General features: G+C 45.7%; 2 long non-coding RNA genes across 5 annotated transcripts in view; one reads left to right on the forward strand and one right to left on the reverse strand.

Moving 5' to 3' along the window:
- The window catches only part of LOC143830728 (uncharacterized), a 95,189-nt gene that overhangs the window by 65,879 nt on the left and 7,645 nt on the right, over positions 1-21,665 (forward strand). The window contains exon 2 of the long non-coding RNA XR_013228586.1: positions 9,413-9,528. This is a non-coding gene — a long non-coding RNA (uncharacterized LOC143830728). The remainder of the gene's footprint in view (positions 1-9,412; positions 9,529-21,665) is intronic.
- LOC143830727 (uncharacterized) overlaps positions 4,614-21,665 on the reverse strand; it is a 46,584-nt gene continuing 29,532 nt past the window's right edge. For all 4 annotated transcript variants that reach the window (XR_013228584.1, XR_013228582.1, XR_013228585.1 and 1 more), the window contains 3 exons: positions 7,295-7,462; positions 5,148-5,184; positions 4,614-5,065 (listed from right to left, as the gene is read on the reverse strand). This is a non-coding gene — a long non-coding RNA (uncharacterized LOC143830727). The remainder of the gene's footprint in view (positions 5,066-5,147; positions 5,185-7,294; positions 7,463-21,665) is intronic.

Consider the following 21,665-nt stretch of genomic DNA (forward strand, 5'->3'; position numbering starts at 1 on the left):
CTTTGTGAGAGGGTTTATCTTTCAAGCAGTGCTGCCCCAATATCTATGGCACTGTACCATTATGTGTATAAATTCTGTTGCCAAAGGACAAGTCAGTGCTGAGTAAAACAAATGCCACGGAGGCTTGTTCCAGAAACCTGGTTGAGTGAGGCTAAGAATGTCCAATCTGTCTTACTTGCACCCACTGATTTTCTCAGTGCAGTGCCAACCTGGGCCCATTATGCACAGGGAAATACAGCTACCAAAGCACACTAAAAGCGCATGTTCATAATGGGCCCTAGACTACATGTTCATAATGGGCCCTAGACTCAGGCATTCTGAGAACTTTGAGATCAATGCAATCCTCTTGAGCAGAGCACGATGCCAAGAAGTTCTGTTCTTGTGTAATAGCCATTTTTATTTTCTTTATTTTTTTTGTCTGCAGACTAAAAAGTTACCTGAGCAGGTGCGTGTATTCCATGGGGTCCTTGTCTGGGGATTGGGCTGATTTATTGGTAATGCAAGATCATTCCAAGTGGGCAGCTGTGTCCCCTGTGAGGACACTGTAGGCAGGGAGATCCAGCCCAGCCTGGCCTCTGATGGCAAACGCGGCAAAAGTGGGAATGTTAATCTTGGGCCATTGGAGGTCCTAATGCAGGCTAGGGCCGTGAGGGGGTCATGCTGGCAGCAACATCATGCATAAGTGGGGATTATTCCTGCTGCCATGCTGCTGCCAGCCCGGCCTTTCCTCTCCCTGTGAGGTGGTAGGTGAGGCTGAGAGAGCCCTGATATTACTGCTCAGTCAGAACAGCTTTTCAGTGCACCAGAGAGCCCAGCTGGCTGCATGTGGGGGAGCAGGGAATCAAATCTAAATCTCCAGATTAGAACCCGCCGCTCTTAACCACTACCCCACACGGGCTCCATTTTTTGCCTCCTCATGTTGTTCCTGGGGGTACCTTGTCCCTCAGGAGCAGCATTTTGGGGACATCAATGGGCTACTGTGGGAGGGGAGATGTAAGAAAATCCTGTTCCACAAACAGAAGTGCCTCCTGTCAGCAGAGAATTTAGTCTAGATCAGTGGTCCCCAACCCCCGGTCCGGGGACCGATGCCGGTGCGCTGATCAGTTGGTACCGGTCCACAACTCCTCCTCGTCCTCCTTCCTGGCTGTTGCCTCGGGGGCTGCCCTGCCACTCTGCCGCCGGCTCACCTTTGGTGCTCTCCGGTGGCCGCCATGGCTGGGGCTCCCCTTCGGCGTGGCACTGCGCAGCTGCTGCTGGCAGCACCCCCCCCCCCAGTGGACGGCAGGAAAGCAAGTGGAGCAGGGACTCAGGCAGTGGCGACATCCCTCGGTAAAAGACTACCCCCGTCCGGGCTTCAGTAAAATTGTCAAGCGTTGACCAGTCCCCAGTGATAAAAAGGTTGGGGACCACTGGTCTAGATCCATCTACTCTTTGTGGCATAATGACAAACTCTGGCTTGCCACAAACATGGGTGACTTTAATTGTCAAGCTACATGAGAGGGAAGAAGAGAGAGTTGAAGAGGAGGTAATTTAGGGGCTTGAGTGTACCTGAACCTGATGAGTGCAATAACTATGGTTGGTTGTTAAAACTGAATGCTGCCTGAAATTTGTCTTAGCAAGGCCCACATACACAAAGTTGTCTGAAAGCCTCCCCTTCATGCTATGCAAGTCACTTTTTTTTGTTCTGTGAATATTCTACTGGGGAAGCAGAAAAGAAAATACAATATACAGTAGAATTAGCTTTTTATTTAGCCATTTCTATTGTTCCATACCCAGGTCATGACCTCTCACCTCTTGTTTATTTCTTTCCATGTTGACCTTTCACTGCAGCACTGGGCTAATTTTGTGCTCCAGTGACCAAGAATGGGAATTTGTCACTTTATTCAAAAAGGAATGACTATAGGTATGTCTGACATTCGCAACAGGACTTAACTCTTTCCACACTGAAACATTCAGCCATCTGCTGTTTATTCAGAAATGTCTTTTTTCTGAAGTTGTGCTTTCTCCCTCTATCTATATATATATATTTTACAACAAAAGAGGCTTGCTTCTTTTGTCAGGGAAAAAGAAAGTACCCCCCTTCTTTTTCCTGCAGAGAGCCCAGTACAATTTTCTTTGTTGCTAAACACAATGAACTAAACAGAAGGGGGAAAAAATGACAGGTCAAAAGTTCCGCACAATTTGCATGGATTCAAAGGAAAGACCTAAGTTAGAGATGAGAAATAAATGCTATTGTCCTTTGTACATATTCCCCCCTTCCATACTAGTTTGGATTCTGGAGAAAATAATGTGGCCAATAGAATTACAGAACTTTCCAACCCCCCAGAGCAGATATCTTCAGTCATCTTTCACCCGTCATATGTAAGGTCCTCTTGAGAAGGAAAAATAAAGCAATCCGTATTTTATACATATACAAACACACATGGATAAATACGTAGAGCATTAGGCAAAGTATGAGGGCCAGATTATGTGCCGCAGAACCATCACCAACATGTCTGCTCCCTTATAGAGTCATTGGCATTAAAACTTTGGGTTATAAATATAATAAATATAAATATATTATAATATACTAGAAATTAAGCCCGCTGCAGGGTAAATGCAGCGGGCGCTAGCGGGCCTGGTGAGTTGGGTAGGGCGTCTCCGGTGTGTCCACACCCCACACCCGCACCCGAGGCTGGCAGTAGGGTGTCCTGTGAGGTGGCGGCAGCTCCCGGCTCCCCCCTACCGGCTCACTGGCTACCTCCGTCGAGTTGCGCAGCTCTTCTTCTGCCAGCGTTTCCTCTGTTGCTGCGGCCGCGGGCGCCGGCTGCGCCGTGGCCAGTGCCTGATGCATTGCCACCGGCCACTCCTGGCAACGTGGGGGAGCGGGCGAGGTGCGGTGGGAGCGGACGGACGGGCCGGCGGGCGGGTGGCAGTGGTGGCGCTGGAGCATGCGCAGGTGGTGGCTGGCGCTGCCACTCCCAGAGCTGCAGAGGCATTCTCTGAGTGGACGGCGGTGCCAGCGCCACCGCTGGCATGTGCCCCGGCGGGCGCTCCAGGGTTCGCGGGGCACCGGCAATGCGTCTTGTTGGCGGGCGCAGCAGCCGAGAGCCCCGCTGTCGCTGTCGCTGGGTGCTCTGACGCGGCGACTGGCTATGTCCGAGGTGAGGCAGGCAATGGGGGCGGCTGGCTGGCTTTGGGCGAACGCGGAGGGGGGGAGGATCGGGAGGCGTTTTGCGCCTCCTGATTCATTAGTCCAGTGGCAAGGGACCAATTGGTCCCTTGCCGCCGGACTGACAATTGGAGGGCCGAATCGGCAGGCACTTTGCGCCTGCCGATTGGGCTCTCCGATTGTCAGTCCGGGGGAAGGGGCCTATCGGCACCCTTCCTCATCCCGGAGAAGGCCCGCCGACGGAGCCCTTACTCCTTTATTTTATCCGCTCTGCGAGGAGCGGTTAAAGATAGTATATGAAGAAAGACCCTAAAGAAAGGAGACAGGAGGAAAATATATGCTTTCAAATTATGATGTTGGAGACGAATGCTGTGAATACCATGGGCAACCAAAGTTACCAACAAGACAGTTTTAGAGAGGAGCAAACCAACTATGTCATTGGAAGGGAAGATATTACGGCCAAAGCTCACTTACTTTGGACAGATCATGTGATCAAACTCATCAGAAAAATCATTAACGCTAGGCATGCTCAAAGGCAAAAGGAAGCATGGTCGCCAAATTATCCGCTAGCTCGACAAGATCAAAGCCGACACAGGGATTACCATGGACCAACCAAAAGAAGGTCACTGACAGAGACGCATGGCAGAAACTTTCCTATAAAATCGCCAAAGGTTGGACATGACTGAATGGATGACATCAAGAATCAATCATATATTATATATATTATTATATTATAAATATGATTCAAATTCTCATTCTGCCATGAAGCTCTGATGGGAGACTTTTGGACCAGTTTCTTATGGCCTATCTCACCAGACTGTGATTTCAAAGTCATTCATATCTCCCCTTGGCTTGGTTTCTCCCGCCTAGCGTTCCCCCAACCTGATTTACCCAGCTCTACCCAGGGAAGTCCGTTCTAGCACACGTGATTGTCCATGTTTTTCTTTTCCACGGGGCCTATAAAACCACACTCTTCCCTATGGTTGAGGCCAGGATGATTCAGAAACAAGTATGGGGCTCCCGCCTTGCCTCTTCATATTCTTTCCCCCTATTTCAATACTTAGAATCAGAGAATCACCAGTTGGACAAGAGTGAGAGTGGATATGGCAAAGTCAGAAAAGCTTTCATATTGTTTTTGTCATGTTTTTATTGAAATTGTTTAAATATGTCAATTCCTGTTGTAAACCACCACGAGCCTACTTGGAAGAAGAGGTGGTTTAGAGATTAAATTATATATATATATATATATATATATATATATATATATATATATATATATATATATATATATATATATATATAAATAAATGTAGTATAGTATAGCACTGAAACCCAGATGTGAATTGCAACTGACAGGGGAAAGACCTTGACCATACCCTGCTGGTAATGCTTCCTGAATAGAAAAAAATTGACCGGTTGGCGATCAAAAAGGTAATCTGTTTTTGTTTAGAATTGTTCCAATTTATTGAAAAAATGAATAACGTCAATAGTTAATATTCAGTAGATATTATCTTCTGTGATGTCATGGTTATAGGCATGAAAACATAAATCAAACAAAACCAGGTTCTGGATAAGCAATTTTTATCAATAGCCCATTTTCAAAGAAGAAGAAGAAGAGTTGATTCTTATATGTCACTTTTCTTTATCCAAAGGAGGCTCAGAGAGGCTTACAGTCGTCTTCCCTTTCCTCTCCCCACAACAGACACCCTGTGAGGTGGGTGAGGCTGAGAGAGCCCTGATATCACTGCTCGGTCAGAACAGCTCTGTCAGAACAGGGAGCCCAAGGTCACCCGAATGGCTGCATGTGGAGGAGGAGCAGGGAATCGAACCCGGCTTGCCAGATTAGATGTCCGCACTCCTAATCTCTACACCAAGCTGGCTCTCCCTTCTTCCTTCTTCCTCGGTGGTTTTTATCTAAAACAAATGATTTCAAAATATTAGTAAGTCTTTACACGTATAATATTTCCTTGAATAAAGCTAACAAACTTCCACCTACTTTTAATTGACTCGTGTCACAAAATCATCAAGTGTTTCTGTGAGAAAATATACAAATCCAGAGTAAAACTTCCTGGGTGAATACATAGCAAAGGATGTTAGCAAAACCATCGTTACATTGGCTCCTGCCTGTTACACAACCACTTCTTACCATACAAGCAGCCCCTCAGACTCAGCATTGCATGGAGGTCTCTTAACTGCTTGGTAGCTATGAAAACCCTGAGCCTCCCCCTTACATGATGACTTATAAACAGTCTTTTGATTTAGGTAATGCTCCCTGAGGCATTTTGCTGCTCAGGTTAGAAGCCACATATGAGGCCAGATGGAAGCAGGTGGCGTATTAAGGGAGCAAGCCACCTGCAAGATGGAGGGGTAGTCTGACCGTCAGGTTTCTGATGATAATATCTGCTTTTCAGAAGGAAAAGTGGTAAGGGCGAGAGAGAACTGGTATGCTCAAGAATGGCATGATATGGTGGTTGCAGCATTAGATCGGGATTTGGGAGACTTTGACATAGAAACCTGCAGGGTGGCCTTAGACTAGTCAGGTGCCCGCAGCCTAACCTACTTCATAAGATTATTATAATGATAAGAAGGAGGACAGGAGGATGTTATAAATTATTTTTGGTCCCCATTGGGAAGAAAAGTGAGGTATGAATGAAGTAAATGAACACCAAAGAGTACAAGGCGGGGGGAGCACCTCAACCCCAAGCATCAGCCTCCTCAAAGAATTCCCCCCCCTTGGAAAAAAAAACTGACCAATTTTACCCAACCATTGAGGCAATTTCATCATATGTCATTCTCCAACTCGCTACCCTTTTCTATTCACCCCATCCTGAATTCCCGTCTTTGCATAATCTGAAGGAAAAAGAAATTAAAAAGCAAGGCCACACATACTGTTTATTTGCAGAATATTTAACTTGACCAAGGCTCATGTTTATAGATTGAGATTGGTCACCGTGTTGGTCGCAAGCAGCAGAACAAAGTCGGAATCCAGCAGTCCGTTTAAGACCACCAGAGTTTCATTCAAGGTACTAGGGGCCAAGGCTGTCACATTCATGAATACAACAGGCACTAGATTGGGGTGGGTGGGGTGGAAGAACTCTGTGGATGGCCTGTCCCTCCCCCCAGGACCTGGAAAGGCTGTAGTCTGGAGGCCCCTGGGCAGGGAATTCACCCGCAGGGGCAGCTTTCACACAGCAGGGATCTGCAGCCTCTGAGCCTAGGAGGGAAGTGGAAGGACGAAGGGGTGGTCAGGGGTGGGGGGACAGAAAGTGATTGGCTGGCTTCTAGACAAACAGGCAAGCAGCAGTCCCACCTCTGAGTGGATGTTAAGTGCTGAGTGGCACTTAAGCCATGAGACACACTCCTCCTCCAAGGCCTTACCAGAAATACATTATATGGAACAGATGAGCTTTCATGTGCATGCACACTTCTTGCACACATACTTATCCTTATCCATTGTTGTTCCTCTATATATTTGTGAAACAACCTAGGGGGTGGGACGTGTCCGGCTGTCCAAGTTGGAATAGGGCCAATCAGGGTGCAGCCAGCTTTGCCCTGTCCCTGCAGCTTCCACCCTCCGTTCCTGGACTCTAGCCTCTTTGCTCACAGATGCCTCAGTGCCTGGAGCCAGCAGCAGGTAAGGGGAGAGGGCCCTGGGCAAAGGGTAATGGTGGAAGGCTTGCTAACGAGGCCCTCTTGGCCTGCTAAGCAGGGCCTGCTGACAAGGGTCTTCCGGCCTGCTCACTGCCTGCTAAGGAGCTATGTCCCGGCCCTGCTAATTAGCTGCCCAGCCCCCATCCACCCCACTTGATCTGGCTACAAGCTGCCACCCAAAGCCACCTTAAGCTGCCTGGCCAGGGGCCAAGGGAGGGGACCCTTACAAGGCCCGTTCTTAGGAACGGGCTTTGTAGCTAGTACCTTGAATAAAATTTTGTTGGTCTTAGAGAGGTCACTGAACTTCAACATTGTGTAGGCACATGTTGTAGAGATGGCATGAAATAATGGTAAGACAGAAGCACGGAGAACAGATTCTGACAACAGAAACTGTACATCATGATAGAGGGGTAGAACATTCATGTTCAGATGTATTCTTCTCAATACCAGACACTGAATACAAATAACAGCTGGAGTCCCTAATCTTCATACCTGAGCTCATTTCACACACATAGGATAATGCACTTTCAAAATCTACTTCTAAAGTACACTGAAAGTGCATTATCTATTGTGTGCAGAAAAGGTCCTGGTCTGTGACTGTCTTGATTGAAGCCATGCAGTTTTTCCTTGAACTCTTAGCACAGTTTCGAAGAGGGTCACCTATAAAGAACAGAAGCAAGACCAGTGGTCAGTGTAGTCCAACATCTTGTTTTACACAATGGCCATCCAATTATTCTGGAGGGCATAGAGGCCAAGGCCTTCTCTTGATGTTGCCTTATAACACTGGCATACAGAGATACACCACTTCTGAATATGGATGCTCCCTTACATTATCATGGCTAGTAACCATTGATAGCCCTTTCCTCCATGAATCTGTCAGGTTCCCTTTCAAATTACCTCTGCTCATGGCTGCTACTAATGTCCACTGGCGGTGAATTCAATATAATTACTTGTTGAGTTAAAGACTCTATTCTGAATCTATTCCCCACTTCAGAGAATGCCCTCAAATTCTAGTATTGTGGAAGAGAGAGAGAAGAAGTTGCAATGTCAGATTAAGTCTGCAAGGCCAAGCATACCTTTTTTTGCTTTGGATAAAAAATATATGGAACAGAGGTCATTGGTACCAGGAGTGGTTTAAAGATTCATGGTGCCCTAGTAGAGTACAACTGTGGTGGGAGAAGTCAGACTGTGGATGGAGGGAGAGGGGTTAGGAGAGAGACTATGGACCTGATCCATGGGGGAAGGCACCATGCAGGGCTCCAAGAAACACAGGGTCTGTAACATGTGCTACATGGATAAACCAGCCCTGATTCGCCAGAGATAACATGGCTCCTCTTATGCTCTTGTGCTTGCATGGTAATACATTCCCCATTGGAGTTTTCTCCTTGGCAAGCCATTGTGTGCTCATACCTTGCCCTTCTGCATCAATTGTCATTCCCTTGGGTTGCAACTGTTCACCCAACACTAACTCTTCAGGGAAATCATGGACTGCATTCCGTACAGCCTTTCCTCACAGCCCCTTCCTGTCGAGGGACCCTGGGTTGAGCAACGAGGAGAGCAATGAGATGGAAGGGGAAGCCCAAAGTCCAGCTTTCCCGCTCTTCATCTCCTCCTCACGGCAACCAGGCGAAAGGAGATGACCCTTGGTGGCACAGCTGAGGCCCAAACCTCTCCTTGACAGCCAGAAGGAGTATCTCTCAGCCTGCCTGGCAGCACACAATGTGTGACTGCTTCTGCAAAGTTCTGTTTTTACCGTCTGTGGCCGAACCCGGTCGGGGCTGATTTTATTCAAGTGACAGGAGAGCTCTCTCTGGTGCGACTGACAGCGAGTGACGGGGGCATCTTGCCCTGTTCAGTTTTGTTATGTAATTAAGCAAATTTGCATGAAATCAATCATGGAATCGTCAAAAGTATCGCAGCTCCTTGATCTAAGTATCGAAACCAAATACTTTCTTTACATGGCTGACCTTTGTCAGCTCCATGTAAATTGAACTGATGATGAGTCATTGAGCTAGCAAATTAGCTCCTCGTGGTTGTCGACAGGGTCGGCAGGAAATCTGTGGCATTTGCAACGGCAGCAACGACAACCAAAACTGAGCAGATCTTTTAGGGACCACATTATTACACACTTGCTGCATGCAGCCTTCGTCTTGAATAACACTCGGATATCCCGACAAGTGGAGGGGGAAGGAAAGCATAATGCTGTTGTTTGTATAGATGCTTGCTGAAAACATTAATCCATTTATACACAATCTAAAGCTGTTTTTTTTTTCTTTGCTTCCAAAATGATGCTGTGCTCCATATTGATTCTGGAGATGCAACACAGCTGGACTGTAGTTTAACAATAAGCCACATGCTTCCTGTGCAGACTGTCCTGGGCCCATTCCGCACACACTGGATAAGGCACTTTGAGTGTGCTTTTGCAGCTGGATTTTCCTGTGCAGAACAGGAAAATCTACTTTAAAAGTGCACTGAAAGCACATTATCTAGCGTGTGTAGAATGGCCCCTGGATTCTGTTCCCTGTATATCCAGTGAATGATGTAATGCAAAGAATTGCATGCTGTTTATCTCTTCTTTGCTCATGTGCATTTTTAATGCATTCTTTAAAGGACTCGACCCTGACTGCTTCCTGCACCTGTGAGGTCAGTTGCATCTATTCATGAAGTTATGCGAGAAACAACATAATCGGTTTGAGTCATGCAGAGACACTAATGGCACATAAAAGGTAAAGGTATCCCCTGTGCAAGCACCGAGTCATGTCTGACCCTTGGGGTGAGGCCCTCCAGCGTTTTCATGGCAGACTCATTAGGGGTGGTTTGCCAGTGCCTTCCCCAGTCATGACCGTTTACCCCCCAGCAAGCTGGGTACTCATTTTACCGACCTCGGAAGGATGGAAGGCTGAGTCAACCTTGAGCCGGCTGCTGGGACTGAACTCCCAGCCTCATGGGCAAAGCTTTCAGACGGCTGTCTTACCACTCTGCACCACAAGAGGCTCATTAATGGCACATAGTGACATCCAAATAGTAAGTCTCAACAAAAAAAAATCTTGATGAGATTTTTTTAAAGTAAACAATGTTCCTTCAAAAATGGATATGGAAATGGTACCTGTGGAAAGTAAAGGTTCTTATACAATTAGACACATCTAATTTTCTTAGTGTCATCTGAATTTCTCACTAAATGATTGGCTACCTGATTGGCAAGCAAGAAATGACAGGTGAGCAAACATAACTAGTTCTCCAGTGAATGATTTCACATAGTTAATGCCTACCAGAGACACTAGAGAGATGCTACCAGACACGGTAGATCATACTAACCTTGACAGACCAATGGTCAAAGGCAATTTCATGTGCAAAAGGGAAGAACAATGGTTAATGAGGATATTTATCTTGGAATGAAGAAAGGAATATGAATGGAAGGCTTAGGTCCCACAGGATATTTCCACAGGCAGAAGGATATGTGCTTGCAGAATGCTTATGTCATGTCAGGTTTCTTATTGTCAAAAGATGAGGATCGGGCCCTTGTGCCATTTTTAAACAGCCAAATTCACCTGGAAATTGTTCTTAGCATCCCACAAGTCAGACCTGTGGACATTAACATCTAGGGTGGCCATTTGATTCTCTTCTGGATCTTAATAGCTTAATATATATTGAACCCTTACTTATTGAATAATCAGGGGGGGGGGCTGAAAATGCAAAGAGATCAAAGTCTTAGACAAGTCAGTAATAGGCCGTATCCTAGAAACTCATGACATTCTGAATTAGGGTTCTAATCTCAGATATAGGTCCTGACTCTTGTTCTGGTCCAGCAGCTACCATCCAGCCTGGTTTTCAGTGCTCAGGGCTGGCTTTATGAAGTCCTTCCCCACTTTTGCCAGTATTTACATGCTTCCTTTTCATGCAGTGTATCAGTAAGCAAGGAAGTGAGCTGGTGCTCATTGTAGATTAATAAATTGCTTGATTTTAAAACAGTGGCCATTTCCGCATGGAGGGGTAAAATGTGAGTGGCTTCTTGCCTACAAACGCAGGATGGTAAATCACATGTTTGCGGCCCTCCTCATGGGGAGACCCCTTTGGCATTTTCCCTCTGTCCCCTCATGGCTTTTTGCCTCCTGATGAGGCTGCAAGAGAAAGCAACATGAACTTCTTCCTGCACTCTTTGGCTAGTCAATCACAGCAAGCCACCAATCACAACGCAGCAGTTCTCTCGTGGATTGAACATTTCTCCTCCAGCCCCAAAATTATTTTAAAAGAATAAAAGGACTTCCATGTCACTATGCAGTAATGCCACACCACAGATGTATTTTTTTTAATAGAAATCAACTTTCTTTACATGAAAGAAACAGAACAATATAGCATTCCCCTTCCCTTTTGGAATTCTTTTTCACTTTATTTCTGTCTGAGTGGATTTCTGAGACCCCGAACATGATAACTGGAGCCCAAAAAGACATTTTGTGCTAATGATTGGCTTTAAAACAAGGTCCTTGGGCCCCTGTATGATTGGGAGAAAACAGCCAGATGACCTGCCTCCCCCCTCTTTCCCAGAATATTTCCCAATTCCAGAAAATGCTACAGGCCTACCCCAGTTGTTAGAAAGCTACACAGGTAACTGAAGCCCAAAAAGACATTCTGTGCTAATGGTTGTGCTAATGGTGCTCAGCCCCCTGTATGATAAGGAGAAAGCTGCTGGATCACTTCTTCCCTTCCCAGCCTCCAGAAAACAGAAATGGGGCTGTGTTTTGCCTGCCAAATCAAAAAAGAAATGTTGGACACTTTACAGAAAATTTTATTTCACCTTTGACAATGTAGCTTTGCAGTTGTGCTGCAACACGGACCGCCATTTTTTAAAAAAGAAGAGTTGGTTCTTATATGCCGCTTTTCTCTACCTGAAGGAGTCTCAAAGCGGCTTACATTTGCCTTCCCTTTCCTCTCCCCACAACAGACACCCTGTGAGGTGGGTGAGGCTGAGAGAGCCCTGAGATTACTAAACTTCCAATAGAAGAAGTTAGTTCTTATGCCGCTTTTCTCTATCCGAAAGAGTCTCAAAGTGGCTTACAACAGATTAGAAGCCGCTGCTCTAACCCACTACTCCAAGTTGGCTGATGTTTTTTTACCAATCCTGAGGTGTATTGGAAGGGCAGGATAGAAATATAAAGATTTTTTTTTTAAGGTTTGTTTTAAGCAACGGAATTTGTGATTACCACTGTGGGATGGTAGGTGAATTCCCTCCAGGCCAGGCTGGATTCTGAAGATTTTTGATGGGGGGATCACCGGGGCATGAAATTGAGGTTACTGTAGGTGGGCAGGTAGTTGTGAGTTCCTGCATTGTGCAGAGGATTGGACTAGATGACCCTGGAGGTAACTTCCAACTCTACGATTCTATGATTGTATGGAAATTGAGCATTTTTTTTCCTCTCCAGCTAAATCGCCTCCTTACTTACCGACACATTGCAACCAAATGCCTGTCTTCTCACCCCTCTAGGGGGACTTTACATAATTGTGCTGGTCTTCTGAATCGATTTTGCTTGAGTGCCAATATGTTAGCCAACTCTGTTGTTCCTTCTAATTGTTGGCATGTGCTTTTGAATTATGCTTGTCCATCTGTTATTTGTCCTTTTCATGGTGCATTCTGCCCATTTCATTTGTTCCTCTTGGTTTTCCTCAACATTCGTTTCTCCCCCGCCCCCAACCCTCCCAACACCAAAAAGTCTACCGATGTTAAAGTTGCTTAGGAATTTGTTTCCATCCAGGATCTTTGAATCTCTATACTGTCCTGGCCCCTAGAGGTAAGTAGTTCAGTGTAATAATGTTCAACTCTGTATTTAAATGGTCTTCTGGAAATTCCATTTAGAATCTTGTAATTGATGCTTCACATGGAAGGACAAAGCCATTTAGAAGGGGGGGGGATGCTATGTTCATGGCGTGGGGCCACAGACCTGTTCCCCAGAGACTGAGGATATGACCACTGTATGAGGAGAGCAGGAGATGAACCTGCAGATGTAGCCACCCATTCCATACATGTTAGCCAACTCTGGAGTAGATGTTTCTATTCCACACAGGAAAATCCAGCTGTTGATGCACATTAAAAGTGCATTAGCCAAAATGTGCAGAATGATTGATGACTGAAGTTTGATGAGGTGATGTAGGATGGGATGTACAGGATGGGATGTAAGGAAGGATGGAATGTAAAGGAACATGGTTAACTGAACTGCACCACTGGATGACCACAATGGGCTGGCCCACAGACTTCCACTCCTTTGCAGGGGTGATGTCTGGCATTGTGCCCTTCCAGAATGACAACTGTGTTATTTCTGCAGTCTATTACCTGTACACCAGAGGACTGGCTTCTGGATGGCTACCTGGCAATGCTAATATTTGGGCAGGGAGGGGGCCGCTGAGATATCTCTACCATGCTACTCTGCTTGACTGTGGTCTTCAGCTCTTTGTTGACTTTTTAGGTTCACCTAGACCTACCTTGTTATGACTTCTGGTTGGATCTCTCCAGCTTGCCCCTCTCCCTCCACAGGCATTTGGTCTGATAATCCTTCTATCAAGCAGAATCTCTTACTGCTGCCCAAGATTCCCAGATGCCTCCAGTTCATACCTTGAGACTATCCCTACCCAATGGAAAGTGTTTCAGCAGCTGATTTGAAAATACCCTTAAATCCCTGGCAAGGTCAGGATCCAAAATAACTCAGGCATCGAGGTGAGCAATGCATATTTGTGAACAGTGCAAGGGCAATGAGCACAAGAAGGCTGGGAGTGTCCAATTCAGATGGATCCTCAGAATCACACAGGAGACAGCTGAGGTATTATTTGGGCTGAAGAACCTGTTAGGGGATAAACTTCTGCCCTAGAAGAAATACTAAGGTCCAGCTGTGTTTTACAGAGTAGCCAAACAGTTATCACGGAAGGTCTACATACAAGGCATAGAAGCAAAGTGTCACATTTCTACAGTTGCCCAGAAAACAGAGTCTTTGACTTGATGCAAAAGATGAATTTATTCTAAAGCAAGAAAGTTAACCCAACAAATACCTTGCCGGAACTGAGACAAAATAGAACAGGCACAACATGTAACTACTTCACCTGCACCCCTTCCTGTGAGAATCTGACAAAGGCAGGAGATCTTCAAAGGGAACAGACCAGGCAGATACTGAGGTGCTCAAAGCCAATGGTGCTGCATTCCCGAGGCAGGGAAGATGGAGGGAGGGGGAAGGTGTGAAAGGGAGAAGGAAGGGAAGGAAGTTGGATATAATAAATTCTCTGAATCTCCATATCAGATTGTTACCATATATTATCTGTATCTTTCTCCTGTTTCCTGTAAATCGTCCTGAGCCTTTGGGGAGGGTGGTATATAAATATAAATAAATAAAAATAAAAAAAAAAGATCTACACATCAAATAGGATCAAAACAAATGGCAGAAGCACAACATTCTGACATATAGTCTCCAAGAGATACTGTACCACAATCCTAAATTGTATTGGGCCCCTGTGCACTTGAGAAATTACTTGAACTCAAGATCCTGGATTTCATTTGTCCATTGGATTGAGGATGGACTTGTGGAAAGATAAACTCGCCTTCAGAACATTGGCAGATGTACTGATACGGTTACCTTCAATTGGCGATAAAACTCATAGGGCCTTTTCGCACAGGGATCTTTGTTGCAAATTGTTTGCGGAATGAAAAATCGCCATTTAAAATAGTGGAATTCGTCGTTATGCATACCTGCCTTTGTAGTGGAATCAGTTGCGTTTTTTAGCGTTTCCCACAGGCTTCCGGTCTCGGCAGAAATCGCTAGAAAGGAAGCGCTATTGCCAAGCTCGTCCCGCCCCTGGCCGTCAAGCAGCCAATGGGCAGCCGTTAGCATGCTCCCAAACAGCCCCTTTCCCTTTAAGAAAGGTTTTTAAAAAAAAAAACGACCCATAGCAACGAATCTAGGTAGATTCGTTGCTACGGAGAGACCCATCCAGCTGCCTAATGTGAGCTGTCGTTTGATTGTATGATCGTTTGCACGCTGCCTCGAGTGATAAAAAAAAAAATCCCCCCCCCCTCTCACGGGCCCGATTTTCGGCTGAATTTATTTGTAAAAAATAAAGGGACTTTATTTCAGCAAACGGGCTTTTCAGTGGTTTGTGCTTAGTGACTAAAGGTGAAGGACTGAAGCCAGGGAAGCCTCTAAACAGAAAGAGGCTCGCCGGTGCGTTTATCCCCGCTCGCTCGGAGAAAAAAAAATGGCGATCGCTTCGCCGGAAGTTTGGAGGAGAGAGCCAGGGGGAGGGACTTTGAAGAACCAGCAACAATGGTAACGCACAGGTCTTTAGCGCTACTGTTGCAGATTGGTTGCAGGAGTGTATCGCTATCCGGAGGGTGAATCCACTTTTCTGGATTCCCCTGAAAGCGCCACAACGAAGCGCTTTTTGCTGATTGGTTTCAGGATTGTTGCAGATTGTCTACGATGTCGTGGGTTATGGCAAATTAGTAGCGTTTCCAAATAGCAACCATTCTGCTACTTTGAAGCCGTGCGAAATGGCCCATAGAGTTGTCAATGGCAAGTGGTAAATGATGGGGCCAAGGCAAAAGCAGGAGGCCAGTATTGCACAGCCTAAGAAGGTGGTAGAAAAGAACACAGTGACCAATCAAGAACAACAGGCATGGATGATGATGTCACTTCCGGTGCACACCAGAAGTGACATCACGACATCACTGGCAGCATCACTGTGAAGGAACTGGCAACCTCACAGGGGCTGTGTGAAGATGAGCAAGTACAAAAAAGCTGATTGTGTTGTATTACATAGAAAGGAAGACATACAGGAAAAACAACCTGTCAAACACCCAAGAAATGATTCATGAACTCTCAGGTCTCTGTTCACATATGGGAAGCAGGATGCAAGCCAAAGGGGTGTATGTTTGAGCATTCATAGAATACTCTGATGTCATCCACTACCTTCTGCTGGCCAATAGTTTTGAAAGTCCATTATTTGCTAAATTTCCCTTCCCTTGCCACTAACAAAGATCAGGGAGACATGAAGAAGAGTTGGCTTTTATACTTTTCTCCAAGGAGTTTCAAAGGGGCTTACAATCCCTACCCCACAAGAGGCATAGAGTTCTGAGAGAACTGTGACTGGCCCCAGGTTCCTCAGCAGGCTCCATGTGGAGGGAAAGTGAGGTATTCAAACCCAGTTCTCCAGATTAGAATCCACTTAGCCACCACACCATGCTGGTTCTCCGTGGAATGGGACTGGGTATCTGTGTGGGAGAAGGAAGTGTAATTCCATAACTGCACTGATGAAACAAGGAAGAGTTAATATAAGCAAAATATCTAGAAGTATTATCTGAATACAGTATTTGCAGGGCAGGGGGAGAGTGATCGGGTGTACAGAGAACACAGACACAGTATTTATGGCAAGAAACGGCCACAGCTTTTATTGTCATGTAATTGAGCATAGGCAAACTCTGAGCAGATCAAAACCATCCCCCCCCTCCCCCCCGGACCAAGGATGGTACAGAAGGGATACCAACAGCAGTCCTGCCTGTGGAGTCTCAACGATGCACTGGTCAAGCTCCCACTACCCTTCAGGCCTGCTGGAAACCCAGGAAGGCAAAGCCTAGGAGAAGCCCCACTGGTGTCAGCGTCTATTAGAGCCACTCCCAGCCACCCGCCTTGCCAGGAAGCCATTCCCCACCCCTGGGGGGATGCTGCTGCCCAGCATGTACCCAGCCTCTTAAGGAGGCCCCCAATCCTGGTGGAACCCAGCACACAGGCACGACTCCCCCCCCCCCCCCCATAATCGTCCGCCCAAAATATAACGGCCAGCTGTGACAGTGAAGAAAAAAAACCCATAGCAGACACAAAAACCACCACAATTAAAAAAGGGAAAGGAGGGTGCGGAAGCAGGCACAGGTGCTGTAAGGAGCCAGAGGCTGCTTGCCCAATCCAGCTTCCCTTTTTAAGCCGGACCTGGCTTTGTGGCCTGCCCCTTACGTGGGAAATTCCGTGCCTTGCAGCAGCTTGCTCACACCAAATGGGGCTTTGGGCAGGAACAAGCTGTTTTCCTTCCATGCCGTGCTCCCACGCCTAGGCAAATGCAGCTGGAAGAATGATGGCATCGGCCGAGCTTACTAACGGAAGGTGTCTTTTAAAGTAAACATACAAAAAGTTATTTTAAAATAATTGCATACATACCTGTAAGTTGTGTGTGAATTTAATACGACTCAGTTTATTTCTTTATGACAGGAGGTGGAAGGTGGCTAGTCTTCGATCCAGGCACATAGGGTAGGGGTAGTCAATCTGTGGTCCTCCAGATGTTCATGCCGGCAGGGGCTCATGGGAATTGTAGTCCATGAACATCTGGAGGACCACAGATTGACTACCCCTGATATAGGGTATGCTTTATATGTGTGTTATTCCCAAGAATGAGCGTTATGTGAGGCAAAATGAATGGCAGGACAACCCAGCATTCACTGACCCAGGCCCATTATGCACGGGGGCGATAGTGCACATTCAGGGTGGAATGGCGGCAACTAAAATCACCGATAACGCACAGAGCCGGCTGCAACCGGCCGCAGATTCGGTGCATGCCGCTGAAAAAGCCGCGTCGGCGAAACACGGAAGAAAGCGCAGCTTCCGGGTGACCGGGGCGCAACCAGAAGCGGTGCCAGGGTCGCTGTGTGCATAATCGGTTACTCTGGGTTTTGCCGCCGTTGCGTCCCATCCCGTGCATAAGTGGTTTGCTTCGCTTCTTCCCCCTCCGCATTTTCCATGTGATCCGAAATCGCCGTTTCGGCAGCCGTGCATAATGGGCCACAGTGGCATAAGCATTGTATACTAAAAAAAAACCCCAGGAAACACAATCTGTTAGAAGCTAAGCTTTACTGTTGAAAAGGAAGATGCTAGGATGTATGGCCTGTGTGGAAGCCATGCCCATCTGAACCTGATTCCCAGACCTTCAGCCCAGGTTTTCTTGAAGCTCTCATTACTTAATGTTACTTTGGTGTTATTGCTCATATTTCAAGGCTAAGACTGGATGGTTGAGATCTGGCTGAAATGATGTCACATATGGGAGATAGAGATGCAAGGTCCCACCCTGGTTTTACAACTCATCTCCAGGCAACAAAAAATCAGTTTCCCTGGAGAAAATGGCTGCTTTGGAGGGTGGACTCCATAGCATTATACTCTACTGAGGACCCTCCTTGCCCCAAATCCCGTTCACTCCCAGCTCCATCCCCAAAGTCCCCATGTATTTTCCAACTCAAAGCTGACAATGGGGGAGGATTTGGGGTATATGGTGAGAAGTCTTGGGAGAGGTCCCAAGGAAACATTTAACTTCCTCGAGATTCTGCCATCAATATGAACACTAGGTTATATTTACCAGGGAAGGGAAGAAAGGGAGTGTGATTTGCAAGTTTTCATTGGCTTAAGGGATGCTTTCTGTGGGTCTGCTCAAAATCCTACAGAGGACTTACTTCCAGGAAAGTGTTCTTAGGAAGGCACCACTGAAGTTTTTCCTTTTCAGAGATACCAATGGTGGAGGCAGACTATGAGGAAAAGAGTAAGGAAAGAGGGAAGATAAAACAATTTTTAACCCAGGAATTTGCACATGCCCAATGAGCACCATTCTTGTCCAAGGTATGACAGACAGGTGCAAATATGTTCACAAACATAGCAGGCCGACAGTAGTGCAATTTAAGGCACCAAATTCACCAAGTCCTTAAAACGAGCTTCTTTGCTGTCCTTGTCCATTACCAGCTCTTTTGATTTCTAAAGATTGGGGTTTCTGGATAATTGGTAAAGTGTGCTGCAAAAGGGGGGGGGGGTGTTTATCCTCTCTTTTAAAAACAAAAAGACCACAAAACTTTTTTAAACTGACTTTCAGCAGAGTTTTGATCATACGAATAGAGCAAGAAACAGAAAAGTGGGTATGACTTATGTTGTTTTCAAACTTAAAGCCATTACGAGTTCTGTTCAAAATCAAGTTCAGCTCCTACCATTAAACCAAAGCAATGCATGGACAATTGTAACAGGGGTGTCTCATTTGTTTGTTTATTTATACATATCCTGCTTTTTTGTTTCCTCGGGAAGGACCCAAAGAAACTCATATAATTCTCCTCTCCTCCATTTGACCTTCAATACAACCCAATACAAACTCCATTTGATCTTCCATACAACTCCTCAATACACCCCATTAAATCTCAAGTACAACCCGCCCCCCCCCCCCGATAAAGAATAAAAAAGCAAAGCATGTGATTGGCACAAAGTCACCCAGCCAGTGGCCATGGCCAAGTGGGAATTTGGACCTGGGTCGCCGAGATTTCAGTCCGACACCTGAACTGCAACACCGCAGTGACCAAAGGTGTCCTTTAATAATCTTCCGTGATACCATAACACTTGCATGACTATTCTGCCATTATAAAGAGATGCCATTTTAAAAGTTTTCAGAGCACGGGAAGAAAGGAAAGGAGAAAATAGAAACGTAAATACCTTTCCTGATGGTAGCACCACTGGGAAGGTGAAACAGAATACATCCTAAGCACCTTTCTGGCTGGAAGAAAGAGGTTTGAGGATGGGCCAGAATGACACATCCATCCAATTCCTTCTGATTTCAATATTGATCATAAAAAGGGGTCTTTTTAGTAGCACGCTAATGCTGCAAATTTCAAATCAATGGCCTCGTCTAACCGACTGAAGATTGACCATTGGTTCTAATGCAGCCGGGGGATCATTAAATCAGAGCTCATTGTCATTCCGGTGATACATCATTTGGTGATTTGACATCACATGGAAGAATGTCTGACTATGAAGGCACTAATCAGCTAATGTGCGTGCACCTCATTATAACACACGCACCATCGCTGTACAATTAGGACTCCATTGTCTCTGCAAGTTGCTACTCCATGGAAACACTATCCGCAGCCTTTCCGTATGGGAGGTCAATTGCAAGGCGTTATCTTTAGGATCCAGCATTAGCGGTGGCAACTTTAAATTGCAAACAAAGCAGTGTTTGGAAATTAAAACAGAAGTTGTCATCCTTAACCTCCTTAGTTTGAAGGAAACCTAAAGGAAGAAGATAGATGCGACTTCTGAGCAAACATGGATGGGTTCAGCTGTAAGAACTAGTACCAGTATGGTGTATTTATCCTTGTGCCTGGCAAATGGAGAACTAGTTAGCGGGAAAGTCAATGTACAATGTACAATGAGGTTAACCAGCCATCAGCAACGTGTAGATATGTAAGGTATTTTATCGGCAGCACTATGCAAGCAAGGAAAGAAAATGTCAGTTTTGTATTATGGACCGGAGAGTCTATTTTCATTCCTGAGAGCCACACACAATTACAAGATTCGACTTTTCAAACAGGGGATTAATAAGAGGACCCACTCTTTTAAATCGGGCAACCTTTTGAGAGAGCTCAGTCCCACTGCTATTGTCTTCAGGCTTTCCCCTCCTCTCTGTGGACTTAAATTTAAAACAAAGCCAAAAGACGACATCCCCAATTTGAAATATACGTTCGCGTCCACAGGCAAAGCATACATCGCCAAGCCAAGTGGGGGGGGGAGGGAAGTCTCCTTCTCCCCCCCCCCAAAAAAAAACCCCTGGTTACTTAATACACTAAACTTCAGGTTCTGGGCTGTATTATGTGAAATGGCTTGAAACAGGAGGCAGCTGCCAAGAAACATCACTGCTTCTTTGCTCAAGAGAGACGAGGGAAGGAAGAGTTGGGGGGGGGGATTCCCTCGATGGATCCCACAATAGCATGTCTTTCATTATTGCCCTGTGTCACGGCACTGTGTAATATTCATTGTGCATGCATAGTAAATTCCTATTTACCTGGCAGTTCCTTTGATAAGTCAGTCTCTTCTCCCGCTTTACGTCCACGCAGCATGGAACACTGAAATCTTTCTCTCTCTCTCTCTCTCTCTCTCTTTTTTTTTTCCTTTTCGCCTATAATTCTTATTAAGGTGATACCTTTTCTGAATAAGAAAGCACACAGTTCCAAAGCAGGCATCCTCTAGGGGTTTTAAGGGCCATTGTTTTTATTGTTTGGCTTTTTATTCATCCCACCCCGCTGCGTTTTAATGCTATAGTGACTTCTCTGTGTATACAGCTCTCATATTGAAATGTCTGCTGCAGATATATGCAATATTAAAGAGTGCTTATGAATTTTTGACATCTAATTAGTTGCTACCCAGTTAACATGTCAAGACTCAGAGGGATTAGGGAGTCAGCCCTTTCTGAATAAGTTAAAGCTAGGCCCTGTCCTTTTCATGTATTATTCTTTAATGTAGGTGGTGATTATTTTGCTGTGATTAATTGATGAAGCTCATTGGTCTGGCAAGTGTTACAGGATTCACCATTCCTCACTTTTATTTCTCTCTGTAGGGCTTTCCTCCTCATTTGAAAGAAATTGGTTCTATCTGGTACGTGAAGCCTCTCTTCCCCCCCCTCCCTTCCTCCCCTGATGGTCTTGCATTTTGCCATTTCTTTCAAGATATTATCAAGTTAATATTCTGTCTTTCAGACTGTTGCCGAAGTTAATTATCTTTTTTCGAGGAGGGGAATTCGACAAAAAAAAACAAAAACTGGAATTCGGGAAGATTTCGTTCTGCCGACTTCTCTCTCTGCCTCTACCTGTTCTTAATATCCCTTACTGATTCGGGGCCCAAAACGGCAGACTTTGAACAACCCAAAGCTTTTTTACAAAGTTCCTCTAGCCATTAATCTTGTAGGAGGTTAAAGCATTTGCTTTTAAACTCCCTCCACGCCCTCATTTAAATACTCACACACATACACACACACACACACATTTTATTGTTGATATCGTCATGCGAATTTTACTTTCCCTTTCAGATATCGATATGTTGGGAAACCT

This window comes from Paroedura picta, chromosome 2, assembly GCF_049243985.1.
Source record: "Paroedura picta isolate Pp20150507F chromosome 2, Ppicta_v3.0, whole genome shotgun sequence".
Taxonomy (NCBI): domain Eukaryota; kingdom Metazoa; phylum Chordata; class Lepidosauria; order Squamata; family Gekkonidae; genus Paroedura; species Paroedura picta.